Source organism: Bombina bombina, chromosome 1 (genome assembly GCF_027579735.1).
Source record: "Bombina bombina isolate aBomBom1 chromosome 1, aBomBom1.pri, whole genome shotgun sequence".
NCBI lineage: Eukaryota > Metazoa > Chordata > Amphibia > Anura > Bombinatoridae > Bombina > Bombina bombina.
In genome coordinates, this window is record NC_069499.1 from 733,349,778 (window position 1) to 733,366,926 (window position 17,149).

A 17,149-nucleotide genomic window follows, 5' to 3' on the forward strand; every position below is an offset into this window, starting at 1 on the left:
ACTGATGTTTTTAAAATCAGTGCTATAGGTGGTGATAAACCTAGGTTTCTCAGTATCCCTCAATTTCACATCTTTCCTTTTATATTTAAGTAAATCCTCCCTTGTTTTTTGTTGTACACTTTCTTTTGCTTTATTAAGGGCATCTTCACTATATCCTCTCTATTTTAGTCTTTCTTCAATAATTATACACTGTTTAGTATAATCTTCCTCATTAGAGCAATTTCTTTTAGCCCTGATAAATTCGCCCTTTGGTATTCCTTTTAGCACGTGTCTAGGGTGACATGATTTATATAGAAGTGTAGTATTTCCTGCTGTTGGCTTTCTATAGAGTATAGAAATTATCTTTTCATGTTCTATGTCTGCTTTTAACATAAGATCTAAAAAGTCTATTGACTCTGTACTTTGTTCTCCTGTGAATTTCAACCCACATCTGTTATTATTAAGGTAAACACAGAAATCTTTCACTTGATCTGTGTCTCCTTCAAAAATAAAAAGTAAATCGTCTATATATCTGAAAAAATGTATGACCCTCTCTTTGTGGGGATTTCTTTCTCCAAAGACGTGGAACAGCTCCCACCAACCCATAAATAGGTTGGCGTAAGATGGGGCAAACTTCGCCCCCATCGCTGTTCCACGTCTTTGGAGAAAGAAATCTGACCCAAACATAAAAAAATTGTGTGACAAGAGATATTCAATTGCATTGAGTATAAACGCTTTTGTTGCTGATTCATAATCAGTATATTGATTCAAGAAAAATTCTATGGCTGTTATGCCTAAATTATGATCTATGCACGTGTATAAAGATGATACATCCACTACTAAAAACCTGTATTTCTCTTTCCATTTGATGTTCTGTAATTTATTAAGAAGTGATGTGCTATCCTGTATGTAGCTGAGTAAGTTTTTAACTAGTGGTTGTAGAAAAGTATCCACCAGGTCTGATAACGGTTCATTTAATGAATTGATGCCTGCAATTATAGGCCGTCCTGGTGGACAGACTAGATCTTTATGTAGTTTAGGGAAATAATGAAATATAGGAATTACTGAATTGGTTGGAGTTAAGACTTCTTCTAACGTAGGGGTTATGATGTTATTTAATTTGGCTATCTTAGTTATTTTTGATAACTCTTTCCTAAACTCTCTTGTGGGATTTCCATCTAATTTAATATATACTTCCTGATCAGACAACTGTCTCTTGGCTTCTTTTTTATAGTCTGCAGTGTTTAAAATGACCACATTTCCTCCTTTGTCTGAAGGACGGATCATTATGTTTTTGTTTTCCTGAAGGGTTAATAAAGCTGCCTTTTCTTTGTTTGCTAAATTAGAGTATCTCCTTTTTTTACTTTTAAGGTTCTTTTCATGCAATATCCTTAGCTTACTTTCCACTGTTTTCTGAAAAATATCTAACACCTTAGGTCTAGTGTGAACTGGATAAAAGGTGCTTTTTTTTCTTTAAATGACTAAATTTGATATCCTCTTCTATTATCTTATCAATAGATTCCCTATTGCTCTCTTCTGCTAGATCTTGCAAATCTTTAATGGCACATAAATCAGGAAATGACAAGACATCAGTAATGGCTGACGTGACACTCTCATTAATGGAATCTTTGGTCTCAATTTGTGTCATGTGCTCACTTTCAGAAAAAAAATGTTTTTTCAAAGTAAGCTTGCGCACAAACTTATTAACATCTAATACCGTTTCAAACAGATTGAAGTGAGCTGATGGTACTAAATTGAGACCTTTAGATAACAGCTTGATTTCTGTGTGGCTCAGGGCAACATCAGACAGATTACAGACATTCAAATCTGCATTTATTTCTGTTTGTTCTGTCCTTGTGATCTCGTGATATATTTCTTCTGTTGTCCTTTCCTCTGATGTTGTTTGTTGTATCTGTTTCCGCTTACTCCCCTTGCCCCTACTTCCTCTGTGGGTTTTTTTGTTTTTCTTGGGAAAGTCTGGGGGTCCTCGTTTTTTGACTCCTTATGAGATCCTGATGTTGTAGCTTGTTCTTCTGGTTCTTGAAACACTGCTGGTATTTCTTCCTCAATCTGCATATCATTATCAGATGAGTCAAATTCGTATTCTGTGTCTGAAAATGTCACAGTTTTTCCTCCTTTATGTACCCTTCTTTGTTGCCTTCTCTGGAATCTCCTGGGATATTCCTCTTGTGTCCATCTGTATACTTGCTTCTGATCGTAATCTTTTTTGTCTCTTGTCATTTTTCTTGACTTGAATTGCCATATTTCTTGTCTGAAAGTATTCATAGTTGTTTCAAACTTCTTGTCATATTCTTTGAAGTCTTTATGATGTTGAAAATCTCTAAGTTTGTTTTGAACCTCTTTCATCTCCTGTAACAGCTCTGTGTATATATGTATTTATATACATATAAACAAATTTAAATACATAAATACATATGTACACACATTTATACATATATACATACATAAACATCTTTTGACCTATGTATGTATGTGTCTCAATGTTAAAACCCTTTGCAGACTTTTTTTTATAACACCTGAGACATCATATCTTTGAACACTTATAACTTTTTTTATCAAATAACAAAATGATACTGTAAATCAAAACATTAAAGTTACACAATACAACACAAATAAAACTTCCCTTAAGGGTTGCTGCCAACCTTGGTTTCTCCAACATCCAATGTGATATATTCCTTTTCAATGGCGGCACTGACCTATTGCAGGTCAGTGGTCCGCTTCCCAAACTTCAAATGTACCTCAAAGAAAGAGCACAGAAGATGGTGCAATAACGTTTAACACACAACCTGCTTCAAAAGAAAAGTACTCACTGGAAAGCCAATTTGTATTATGTATGTTTATTAAAGACTCTCAACTGCTTAATCTTTGCGTACTTTTAATCATTAAATCCTTCGTTTCAGTGGCCAACCGCCTTTCTTAAGACCAAATAAAAACTTAATATAAGAGCTCTAGTGAGACAAACATCATATAAGATTTATATAACAAAATACTCCTCCTACCAGTCACTTGAACAAAAGGGTGGTGTTTACTTTACAACGGAGCATTAACCTCCTGTTCACCAAAACTGATATTTCCTTTGTGTAAACATTAATCTATCTATTAAAAATACACTCAAAGAAATTATTTCCTTAGCCTTGATTAAAATGTATTGCTGTTGGCAAAAGTTAAAGGGACACTATACCCAAACATTTTCTTTCATGATTAAGGTAGAGAATATAATTTTAAACAACATTCCAATTTACTTCTATTACCTAATTTACTTCATTCTTTAGATATACTTTAATGCACACTGTGAACCAATCACAGGAGGCATCTATGTTCAGTTACCAATCAGCAGCTACTAAGCATATCTAGATATGCTTTTCAGCAAAGAATATCAAGAGAATGAAGCAAAATAGATAATAGAAGTAAATTAGAAAGTTGTTTATAATTGTATGCTCTTTCTAAATCATGAAAGAAAAAATTTGGGTTTCATGTCCCTTTAACAATCTATATTTTATACGTGACATTTAGAAACATAAATCATATTTATTTAAGCCCCATGTTTTTAAGTGATAAATTCCCCACATTTCCCTTCTTAAAGGTAAAATTTCCATTTTCGCCCACTCCAGTGCCTATTTGCTTTTTCAATACCTGTCTATTTTAAATCTACTTATAAATCACATGGATTGCAGTGTAGGGAGACTCCATGTTCTTTATCTTATTTTATTATACAGTTAAATGTTCAAGAATTCTTGTTTTGACAAACCTAGAGGTCTGTCCCAAATACTGTATATTACAGCCACAGGTTATTAAATAAATGACATTGTTGCTTTTGTAACTTATAAATTATTTTATTTTATATTCCTGCCCTGTAACTGAAGAGGTGAAAGTTTTATAAGTATACATTGAATGATTACATGCTTTGCAGCATCCACATGAATAAAAACCTATTAGGTTGTTTAATTTTGGCTGTGGATTTAAGTCTTTAAGGTTTTGCCAAGGATGGTGACAGAGAACTGTTCAAATGCGGTAAATTGTGGTCTTTTATTTTCTATATTTGAATGTTGTAAAAAAACTTCTCTATTCTTATTTTTAATGATGATTCCCTCTAATTGATTCTAAATCGTATCCTTTTTCTATGAATCTTTTTTTATATATATTTGACTGGCTATCATAATCCTCAATAGTCTGACAATTTCACCGTATTCTGTGAAATTGTCCTTTCGATATAGATTTCAACCATGTAGGATGAGGGGGCAGCTGTTGTTAATAATACATGTATTATTGTCACAAGGTTTGAAATATGTTTTAGTGGTGATAATGTTATGTTCACTGCTGATAGTTAGATCTAAGAAATGATAACTGACTTATTCACTTCTGGAACAAATTTTATACTAAAAGAGTTAATATTAACATAGGAGATAAAATTAAATATATCCTCTCATGTTCCTTGAAATATACATATCACATCATCGTTTAATCTATGTCAGGACACTAGATTTGCACTAAAATGATTATTTTGCCATATAAGTTGGCTTTCAAAGTAATCCATAAAGATATTGGCATAACTTGGTGCAAACCTGGTGCCTATGGCGGTTCCACAAATCTGCAGAAATTGTTTGTTATTGTGCCAGACAAAAATATGACTTAGTATGAATTCAATAGACTCCAGTATAAAAGTAATCTGGATTTGTTGTAATTTCGGGTGTTGAGAAAGATTCCATTATACTGCTTCTAAACCTTTTTAATGCTCTACTTAAGTGTATAGATATGTTGCATCCATGGTATTCCATGTATAATTCTCTTCCCACAAACATTCAAAAAGTGTTTAGTGTCTTTTAAATAAGATGATGCATGTTTTGCACTTGGTTGTAGATAATAATCAACATAGGAGGATACATTTACAGTTAGTGAATCAACACCACGTATGATAAGTCTACCTGGGGGTGATTCCAGATTTTTATGCACCTTTGGTAAAAAGTAGAAAATTGGTGTTATTGAACTCCTTTTTAATAATAATTTATTGACCTCCTTTTTCACAATATCTTCCCTTTAATTCAAGTTTTTAAAAATAATTTGTGCCTTTCTAGGTAAATTCAAACTGATATTGTTTTTTTTTTTTTACTTGTTCCAAATTCCTTATTATTAGCTGATTAAAAACTTCAACATCAGATCCATTTGTATGTGATGGATAAAATTTGGAAGGATTTTGAAAACTTTTTTCTGATCCTGTATAGTTTGTTAAATAGCTAGTAGTAAAATGATAATTTTTGTGTAAAAAAATGCTTTACCATTATATTTCTAACATATTTCTGTGCATCAATAAAAAGTTGAAACAGATTAGATAAATAAGTCGGGGCAAATTTAAGTCCCTTATTAAGGATATGGCATTCTTCATGTTTGAGGGGAGAGATATTAAAAGTAGAAGATTGTGAAAGTTCAATGTTAATTTCTATTTTCTTGTATGGAATACTTCTCTCTCTCCTCTTCTTCCTGTGAAACTGTTTCTGTTTGATGTTTTTGGAAGCCTGACTATCTCCTTAGGTAGGAAACCTGTTTGAATGCACCCAGGGTTCCCTCCTGTTAGTGTGCGCTTGTTGTGTGATGCATTTGTATGTGTCCTGTTCTTGGTCGAATTTTTTGAATTTTTCTTTTTGGACTGTACCTCCCATTTTTTGTAGAACATAACAGATGGGATGTACAGTCCATAAAGAAAAATTAAAAACATTTTACCAAGAACAACAAATGTAACAGGCCTACCTATAAGACACAGATATGTCCTCACTAATATATAAACCTGCATTTTCTGTATATAAAACTGCACGAAAAAAAGAAATGATTCTGCACACAAAGGGTTCATCTTTAATTAAACATTTTAACCCCCTAAAAAAAACTAAAAAACACAGCAGGGCTACCTATAAGTCACACAATATGCTTCCAAAACAATATAATAAACTAAGCTTTCATTTTTAAACTAAATGCTCCCTGGAGGAGAGCATGGACAGAGGGGAATTTGACCCCTATTCAGGGCAATGGAGCAGGCTAGAGGAGGATAGGTGGAGTCTGTAGGGACAGTATTTAAAGAGGTGCCAGAAGTTGTTCATCCTCTTTAGCCTCTGCAAACGCAAGGTGAAGTTTGAGAGAAGGAGCTTGCGTTTGCAGTGGCCTGAGAGGATGGATGGCTTGATAGAGGAGGTCCAACGGATGGCTGCGACAAGAGGAATGGCATGGCTCAGGGAATACCTGGCTGCTGCCAATCTTCCTGGGTCTGCGGAGGCAATGGCTGAAGAAGGGAGCAGGAACGTCAGGCTGCTGAGCGGTGACAGCATTGGGTCCAATCAGGCTGGTGGCGGGTCCAGAGGCCGGTCGGTGAGTTGTATGGGAGGAGCGGAGGAGCGAGAGCAGAGGGTGGTCCAGGAGGCAGATGCCGGTCGCACGAAGGAGATGCCTATCCGGAGCAGAGTTGCGGCAGGTAAGTGTGCCAGTGGAGGAGGGCTGGGCCTCAATCACCATGTCAGGGCTGCAAGTCGGGAGCAGGGGCAGGCTTCAAACATGGAGGCGGACACGGCAGGGGAGGGATCTCCCCAGGTTTCAACGGACAGACGGGAGCATTCAGAGGCGACAGGAGGCAAGAGGGTTAGGAGACAAGATGGGAGCAGAGGGGCCAGAGGGAAGGATATACAGTTTAGAGCAGGGAGGAAGAGAGAGGATACAGGGCTACGGAGGTTGGTAGATCAGGTGGGGGGAAGAGGAAGAGCAGTAATACCCACGGCTGGGGTAGGCAGAAAGGAGAAAAGAGAAGGGAGTGGAGCAGCAGGTAGGGGTGAGTGGTGGGGGTGTGTTTAATATGTCATGCTTATCTTCTACAGGTGTGGGGGAGGAGTCAGAGAACCAGGTGGGCGGTGGGGCAGAGATTTCGGTGGTACCTACAAGTCCGGACCTGGAAGGGGATGCGCTGTGTTTGGACTACTCATGCAGTGATCTGAAGATTGAGGACCCTGGAGAGGGTCCGTCAGCGGGACCTGTGGGACAACGGCAGGTAGGGGACCTGGCCACACTAGAGCAGTTGATTATTGCATTGGTGCCAGAACATAGTGGGCAGGAAATCAGGGGGGTGGGTAGCTTAGGGGGTGAGCAGATGGAAGGGAGTGCCAGAAGAGAAGGGGGGAGGCAGGATAGGGTTTTCACTGTCTCCTCTATGCAGATACGGCCCCAGGGAAGGGACTCCCTGGTGCGTCAAAGCCCACGTAGGTCGGGAGCAGACCGGCGATGGCAAAAATCCAGTTCGCCAAGGGAGAGGATGAGGCCTCGGATGGACAGGTGGTCCCCTACATGGGGGCAACTAGAGAGGGCTGTTGACCGAAGTGGAAGAAGGAGGAGGTCCAGGTCACCGACCCCAAGAAGGGGTGAACACAGGCCCAGGGGGGGGTGAGGCCGGGGTGCAGATGGGGACCAAGGATGTGGCAAGTGCGGTGGGAACAGGAGCAGCGGGAGCAGCCACAGTGCCCAGGACCACAGGTGAGGGCGCTCCTAAGGTAGTGAGTGTGGCTGGCAGTGAGCATGGCTTAGGAGTGGCACAGAGTTCATTGTTGCAGGGTTTAAGGGAGTTGCTGGCGCAATTCGAGAAGCAGCTAGGGGGACAGCAAGGGAACGTGGCAGTGGCATGGGGGACCGGGACAGGAGTTGGAGTTGCCACGGCGGGAGTGAGCACGGGGGCAGGAGGGAGCGGCTAGGTGCAGGGGGGGCTACAGTGGTGCAGAACAGTGAGATTAGTGTGGGTGAGGTTCTGAAGGTTCTGGAGAGTGCAATGAGGAGGCCATGATTGTGTTTGATTGGGCCGCTAGGGATACATCTGATGCAGGATGTGAAGGAGAAAATATGGAAAAGAGAATTCTTGGAAATATTTTCACTCCTACATTTGGATCAGGTAAAGGAGGACACAAAGGACAAGGAGAAGAAGGAAGAGGATGAGAGGAAGAAGAGGTGCCGTAAGCTACCAAAAACACTCACTAATTAGTCAAAAGCCTTCTGTATTTTGGCAGCAGTGATTGGGGAGAAATTTCCAGATCAATGCTCGCATTATTTTGCTATTCCGATGAAATTGCAGGGGCCTATCGGACATATGGGGGATTGGCGTGGTGGCGCTATGATGAACAGTTTCGGCAGCACCTGGCAGTGAGGCAAGAAATGAGGTGGGATGATAGGGACATGGGCATTTGGCTGGAGTTAATCACTCCATTGCGGGGGTCCTTTTGAGGCTCCAGTGGAGCTGCGGGAGGAGGAGTGTCCAGTAGTATCACAAGTGGGGGAACGGCAGTGGCCAGTAAGAAAGGCCTCTGTTTCCAATTCAACGATGGACAATGCAGATTTGGGAGTAGTTGCAAGTATAAGCATGCCTGCTCAGGATGTGAAGGGGCCCATTCGTGGGCTAGATGTTTTAAGAAAGGCGGAGGAAGTGGAAAAGCAGGGGAGGTTACTCCAAAGGGCCAGGACCCCGGTGAGGGTAACAAAAACGGTGCCATGGTTAGAACGGTTCGCTAAGGTCAGGGGAAAAGCAGGGGATGTGGAGCTTTTGCTCACAGGGTTTAGTTCAGGATTTTGTATCCAATTAGTGGAGGGAGGGGGTTTTGAAATTTCAGGTAATTTAAAATCGGCCAGAGAATTTCCAGAGGTGGTCCAAAGGAAACTGAACAAAGAGGTGGCATTGGGTAGGATGACGGACCCGTTTGCAAGCCCTCCCTTCCAGAATTTAAGAGTGTCTCCATTGGGGGTTGTTCCCAAGAAAACAGTGGGGCAGTTCCGGATGATTCACCACTTGTCATACCCGAAGGGAACATCGGTTAATGGTGGCATTTACCCGGAGGTGACGGCGGTGAGGTATGCATCTTTTATGGTGGGTTTGGTTAGGGAATCAGGTGTAGGAGCGTTGATGGGGAAGGTGGATGTGGAGGCTGCCTTTCGGCTGTTACCGGTACATCCGGTGTGCCACCATTTACTTGGTTGTTTTTTCTGGGGTGCCTTTTATGTGGACCTCTGCTTACTTATGGTATGTTCCATATCGTGTGCGTACTTTGAGAAGTTCAGCACCTTTGTGGAATGGGTGGTAAGGCAGGTTTCTGGTCTATCATTTGTTCATTATTTGGACGACTTTTTATTCGTTGGTTCGGCAAAGGACTCGGATTGCGGTCAGTTAATGGAACAATTTATGCGGTGGCTGAGGAGTTTGGAATCCCAGTGGCGCATGAAAAGACAGTGGGCCCAGTTACGGTGTTGAGTTTTTTGGGCATTGAGATTGATTCCAATAGGTTGGAGTGTCGTTTGCCGAGGGACAAGTTGGTTGACCTGAAGGGTACCATTATGGGGGCGATCAGGAGAAAGAAGCTTCAGCTTCGAGAGATGCAGTCCTTGGTGGGCAAGCTTAATTTTGCTTGTAGGATCATCCCGGTGGGGAGGGTTTTTTGCAGGAGGCTGTCGCTGGCCACGGCTGGGGTGAAGTTTCCTAGACATTGGATCCAGTTGGGGGCTGATCTGAGAGAGGACCTTAAAGTGTGGTTGTTGTTCCTGGAAGAGTTTAATGGGAGGGCATTGGTGCAAGAGAAGGCAGTTTTGAACGAGGAGCTGCACCTGTTTACGGATGCAGCGGGGTAGGTAGGTTTTGGGGCTTATTGCCAAGGAAGTTGGTTGGCAGGGATGTGGCCCCAGGAGTGGAAGGATAAAGGTCTTACGAAACACTTGTTTTTTCTGGAGCTATTTCCTTTGCTGGTGGCGTAGAAGGTTTGGCGGGGTTGGTTGCAGGACAGGAGGGTTGTGTTCCACACAGATAATTTAGGTGTAGTATTTGCTATCAACAGGTTGACATCTAGCTCGCTGCCAGTAGTGCGCCTGCTGAGGTTGTTTGTGTTGGATTGCATGAGAATGAATGTATTGCTCCGTGCTGTTCATGTGCCAGGTTGCCAGAATGTAATAGCTGATGCTCTTTCTCGATTCCAGTAGGAGAGGTTTCGAGAAGTGGTGCCAGAGGCGGAGGAGGAAGGAGTCAGATGTCCACCAGAGCTGTTGCAGTTGAAGCTTTGGACTTAATAAGAGTGGCCAGGGGAGCGTTAGCTCAAGGTACTTGGGTGGCTTATATTAGAGCATGGGGAAAGAGGTTGGAGGTATTGAAGGTGAATAGGTTTGAATCCTCAAGAGACAGGTGGATTCAGGGACTGTTGGTGTGGATTGGGGAATGAGGTTTGAAGGGGCTGTTAAAATCAGGGGTGAGACGGAATGTGGCGGCATTGGGGTTCCTGTTCAAGCTTTTGGGTTGGGAGGATCTAACAAAACTGTTTGTTATTCAGTTAGCAGTGCGGAGAGTGTGTAAAGGACAGATAGGGAGGGATAAGAGGCTCCTGTTGTTTTTCGATACCTTGACACAGTGTGGGATTTTGGGGAAGGTGTGCTCTTCAGAGTTCAAGGTCCTGTTGTTTCGTGCCGCATTTATATTGGTGTTTTTTGGAGCTTTTCGCATATCGGAGATGATGGGGGCAAATAAGAAAGATGTGGGGGGCCTTCAGGTCAGGGACGTTTCAATTAAGGAAAGGGTGTTGTGGATTTGGCTTAGGAAGTCCAAAACTGATTAGGAAGGAGTGGGGAGATGGGTGCCAATTAGGGAAGCAAAAGGGCAGTGTTTCCCGTTGGCCAATATGGCGGCCTTTTTGGAGGTACGGCCATCTGGTTTCAAGCCGTTATTTATACATAGGGATGGTTCATGTCTATCTCGTTTTCAATTCCTGGCGGTCTTCCGGTGGGTTTTGGCGGGGTTAGGTTATGCAGCAGAAGAGTTTGGCACACATTCATTTCGGATAGGGGCTGCTGCGGAAGCCACCAGCTTGGGGTTGGGTGAGAGTGTGATCAGAAAGATTGGGGGTTGGAAGTCTGGATGCTTTAAGTTGTATGTGAGGCCGGACCTAAAATTTTAGAATGTTTATTTGTTTTGACAGGTCCAGTTCATTGTTGGATTTTAGGCCATTCCTACATTTATTGGGCTTTTAAGGCAGTGGCAGTGATGGAGCAAGGCACGCAGTTAAGATTGGACGAGGAGACAGTGTTGTTACGATGGTTTGGGATTAGGGGTTTGAGGTGGGACCAGATGCTTAGGAGGGTGGTAGATTACGCAAGATTGTTTCGGCCTCCGGCTATTTTAGTGATCCATGCGGGGGGAAATGATTTGGGCTTTCAGCCACAGAAGCATTTATTGGACAGGATCAAGAAGGACTTGGGCAGGTTAAGGGAATTGTTTCCTGACCTAGTAATAGTATGGTCCGACATAGAACCCCGTTCGGTGTGGAGGGCTGCATGGGACTTTAGGAAGCTGGAGGCCTCTAGGAAAAAGATTAATAGGTCAATTAGTAGTTTTGTAGCAAGGATTGGGGGGTTTGGCATTTGCCATGTAGAATTCGAGGGGGAAACGGGTTGGTGTTTTTTCCTAAAAGATGGAGTACACCTGAATGAAGTAGGGCTTAATCTCTTCAATTTTAACATCAAAGAAGGGGTCGGGTGGGGTCGGCTCGTCTATGAGGTGCTGTGGCGGGGGTGCTTGTTTTATATGTTGTAAGTTAAGAAAATTGTGACCTCCCTAAGAAGTGGGAGAGTTTTGGGGGGGATGTACCTGGTAGTAAGCTGAGGGAAGGTTCATCCCTGTGGACAAGAACCTTTTGGTTCTCAAGTTAATTTGTTTATGGTTATTGGAAACTGTTTAATTTTATAAAGTTATATTTATTAAATAATTTAATAAATACAGGCTGCGGCCTTTACATCCACCTCTTTGTGTGTTGAGTTATTTATTTATGGGCGGAATGTATGCCTATATGGGGTCAATGCTCCCTGGAGGAGAGCATGGATGGAGGGGAATTTGACCCCTATTCAGGGCAATGGAGCAGGCTAGAGGAGGATAGGTGGAGTCTGTAGGGACAGTATTTAAAGAGGTGCCGGAAGTTGTTCATCCTCTTTAGCCTCTGCAAATGCAAGGTGAAGTTCTCTCCCTCCCCTCTGGATAGGATTATGTTGCAGCAGTGGCGGGGGTGCTTGTTTTATATGCTGTAAGTTAAGAAAATTGGGACCTCCCTAAGAGGTGGGAGAGTTTTTGTGGGGATGTACCTGATGGTAAGCCGGGGGGAAGGTTCATCCCTGTGGACAAGCACCTTTTGGTTCTCAAGTTAATTTGTTTATGGTTATTGGAAACTGTTGAATTTTATAAAGTTATATTTATTAAATAATTTAATAAATGCGGGCTGCGGCCTTTACACCCACATCTTTGTGAGTTGAGTTATTTATTTATGGGCGGAATGTATACCTATATGGGGTCATTGCAATAAAAAAGTAATGTTTCTGCACAGAAAACTTGAATGACATTTTTTACTTTAAAACAAGTCAGCAGAAATAACCATCAGTCACAGGCTATGCCCCCACAACAATATATAATTATTAATTATTAATAAAATAAACATGCAGTTAACTGCAAGGAAATATAGATGTTTTTCTGCAAACAAATGGCTACAGCTAAATTTAAAAAAAAAAAAAAGAAATCTCCGTAAAAGAAAGGATGCCTCTTACACCATTTATTTAGGTTGGTGGGAGCTGTTCCACATCTTTGGAGATAGGAATCCTTATAAAAACAATATTTTTTATTATGGCCGCTACATTGAATTTAATCAAATTTGTGGTATTATTAAACAACACCTTACTATTTTACATAGTGACCCAGTTCTTTATGACATAGTGCAAGGTGGTTGCAGATTTATGCCTCGCAAAGCCAAAACACTTAGAGATACTTTATCTCCATTAGCCTTACCAAAGCATGACAAATCAGGGTGGTTGAGAAAGAAAAAAGTGTTTTACAAGTGTGGTGCATCACAATGTAAAACCTGCAATTACGTTATACAAGGCAGCAAATGTTGGTCTACTGTATTAGACAAAGAATTAGATATTTCATCAGTTGTGGTACCTCACATGTGGTCTATTTATTGACATGCATGGGCTGCAATAAACAGTACAAAGGTCATAAGAAAAGGATGTTAAAAGATAGGTTTCAGTCACACACAATCAGAATCAAACACTCAGCCTATCACACTGTAAAAATTAAATAAAATATGTGAGGTGTTAGAAAAAAACAGTTTGGTGTATTTGTATATGTATGCATGCAAGATGTGTGCAATATGTCAGAATATGTGTAAGTGTACAAGCTTACTCAATCCACCAACCTAACTATTCTGTTTGCGCCTCTCTCTCTACTCTCACTAATCCTCCATTCCTGGGCCGTGTGTTGTAGCTCAACGAACAATCCAAACACACTGAAGAAAATTGAGGCTGCACATGGGTTTATATATTGAATTTGAATAGAGCAATTATGTGTTGCATTTTTAGTTTAATTCCGGTTTAGTTTTTACGCGTGTTATCCTCATTTGCATAACACTACTCTTTATTGACACTTTACGCTGACATAATACTGGCTTAAGTTACATGCGACAACAGAAATGTGTATTTTCGTACATTTCTGAAGATCGCAAGTTTGTCCTACTTATGCCAGTCTAGCATCTAACGGCACGTATATGTAATACCCCCAATGTGCAAGGTGAAATTACGGGTGGCACGGGTTTCAGCGCTTGCACTGAAGCCTGCGCTGTATATGTAATCTTGCCCCTAGGTTCTAGCTGCTGATTGGTGGTTGTATATATATATATATATATATATATACACTGATTGTCATTGGCTCACCCATGTGTTCAGTAAGAAACCAGTAGTGCACTGCTGCTCCTTTAACAAATGATACCAAGATAATTAAGCACATTTGATAATAGTAGTAAACTGGAAAGTTGTTTAAAATTGTATGTTCTACCTAAACCATAAAATAAACATTTTGGGTTTCATGTCTCTTTAAGGACCAGTTATACACAGACATTAATTTTTTAACTTAAATGGGCAGTAAACACTTAATTTTGAATCCCATAAAAGATCAGATTACAAGTGGAGCACTAACAGTTACGCACAAGTGATAAGGGGTTTATCGCGGGTGTTAGTACTTGTCGGGTTTACCGCTGGTATTTCAAGTTGAAAGTAAATGTGATCACTTAAGCAAAATATTGATTAATGCTAGAATTATTACTGCATCCTGAGAGCTCTGAATAACTGTTTTGCGAAACAAAAAAGTTGCACAGAACACATCAAAAATATATTACAAAGTACAGTTATACTCATAACACCATCTAAAAAAAATATTCATAAAAAATATTGCACACAAAAGTTATAAGGGCTCAAAGATATGAGGTCTCAGGTGTTAGAAAAAAAAGGCAGCCAAATGTCTAAAGATGTATAAGTGTGTATATATATATATATATATATATATATATATATATATATATATGTTGTGTTGGAAGAGAAAGAGAGAAGATTCGGCGCTAGGTGTCCCCCCCGAGAAGTATTTAATTTGTAACGTGGATGAATGAACTGGCTGCCCTTATACCTGAAATAGGGCAATTGCAGGGTCCCCACCCTGCACTGTCCTATTTCGTTTTTTAGAGAGAACTATTGGTGGGAAGAGTGGTATTGAGGCGCACTGTTCTTAAAGGTAATAACCCGTGTATTATTAATATTGGTGTCAGGGGAGTGGGTATAATGCAAACAATCAGAAATATGATATATTTAGTACCAATATTTGTACCAGCAGCGTCTGATTGAGTGAACCCGAAAGTATTTACTATTTATATAGTGTATAGGTTTAGGATGGAGTACCTGCCAAGTAAAATGACAAACTAAAAAATATCAAACTAAAAAAAATATATATATATCTTCCTTCACAGTTCAAAATATGGATACACATTTAGTATAGCATAATAGAGTGAAGTACACAAAGATTCACAGGTGTTCTTAGTCCCAAAAAGTCCAGTAGATATATGTAGAGTAATGAATATAAATTTCTCTGTCTAATCCTTATGTTGTAAGTAAATGCCCACTTACTAGATGAAACCTCAATCCTATGAGGTAAGTGGGAAGCGTCTGTAGTAGATACAATTGTCCCCCAGCAATCTGGAACCTCTGCTTCTCTGCCTCTTAGGTGTAGTCAGAGACCCCACTTTCCTGCTTCTTTAGTATGGTAGAGATTCCTTTCTCCCTCCTTCCAAATGGTTCAGATATTCACTCAGCTCCCAGTAATCCGTGATGTGAAGTACATAAATAAGGGAACACAAATATGGAAAAGATAGTGCAACACTGTTGTACAAGTTTAAAACATATATTTATTTCATATGTTAAAAATGCTCACATTCTTCCACCTCAATCCAATATGAGGTATCAGTTAGGCATAGTAGTGCATTAAAACAGTTGCAAAAAAATTCCAAAAAGTGAATAATCAGGCATGCAGAAAAAACGGCATACAAGCAGTTAATGAGATACAGTTCAATATATCTTTGTTCAAATCTCTCCTTACGCGTTTCAAAGGTGTCTAAAAATGGGTTACCTTCTTCATCAGAGGAAAATTTTTTGAGTGTGATTGCTGGTAGTTCTTTAGGGACTTTAAATAGGGTTTACCTGAGTGATTACGATTTTCTAGAGCTCTGATTGGCTCTTTGTGGTCATATGGTATAATAGGTGTGTGGGCTGATTAGCCAATCACTAGCCTGTTAGATCGTGTTTTGTTTGTATTAACTTTCAAGGTGTTTTTAAGTGGAGGTATTAAAAACTAAACCTATCTCCTAAAAATATATCTATGGTATATTCTTAATTTATTTTGTTGGTTAATTTATCTGTGGTGAGCTGAAGTATTCAGAAGCGCAGTTGGGAAGTTGTGAGCGCATGCGTAATGCTATCGATTCAAGGTGTTTGTAAATGCGGCGGGGGTGTGTCCTGAGGGGCCAATCAGATTGGACAATCGGAAATTTGATTACATTAAAACTCGCCGATCACTGAGCAGATTTGCTCCTTAGGTGGCGTATATTGGTGATTATTATGGTGGTATTTAGGATTTGCTACTCAACACCCTATTTATAAAGGCAGTGTATATAGTGGTAATACGTATATTTAAACGTGTGACTACTTGTAGCGCATGCGTGTGTTCGCCTATCTGAGGTATTCAGAAGCGATGTTGGGAAGTTGTCAGCGCATGCGTAATACTATCCATTTAATATGTTTATAAATGCGGCAGGGGTGTGTTCAGAGGGGCCAATCAGATCAGACAATCGGAAATAGATAGCGTTAAGCCTCGCCGATCGCTGAGCAGATTTGCTCCTTGGGTGGCGTATAATGTTGATTATTATGGGGGTATTAAGGACCTGCTACTGAACACCCTATTTATAAAGATAATTATCTATAATGATAATACTTATGTTTAGAACGTGTGACTGATTGTAGCGCATGCGTGTATTCGTCTATCTGCTTTCGATAGATATAATGTTGCTTACGTCAATAAACAATTGTATGAACAATATATTTGTGGTGTTTCCATTCTTTTCAAACACTAAGCTAAGTTGATTGATTGATCTAATATATCGACCTTTGATGGGGTGCCGGAATTTCAATAAATACATTTTAATAGGGGTTATCGAATTTTCGCTAAGGAATGATTTGAACTATCTTATTATTACAGCTCATTCCAAATAGTAGATACACTGTTACATTCATTTAGTTAATTCCAGTGAAGTGTATATATAAAAAGAATTAAAATAATGAATGCTTTAAAAATTCTAAACATATTTAAAACTATGAGATGTAAAATATTACATATTAAAAAACAATTCTTCTGTACATCAAAAAAATGCTTATATACAAGAGGGCAATAGCATAATATGTTTGGGATACCATTGATAGTAAAAGCGTATTTTGGGGCAAAGGGTGTTTAAAGGAAAAGAAAAGAAAAAGTCTACATTCCTTTTATAGACCAAATCCGCCTCCTAAAAAAGGTGGGTAACAATTGGGTTGAATATATCACATGGTTATTGGAGAATTTAATAAGTCATTTCATTAGAGATCCAAAAAAGATCCAAAAAAGGTTCCAAAAAAGTATCCACATTGTTCTTGCAAATATGGAGATTGTTTACAAATGGTATTTAGTAAATGTCTATCTCCTAGTATGTATATTGATGGTCAGAAATACATTCCCTTAGAATATTTTCATATATATTGAGGGCGGTAGGTGGAA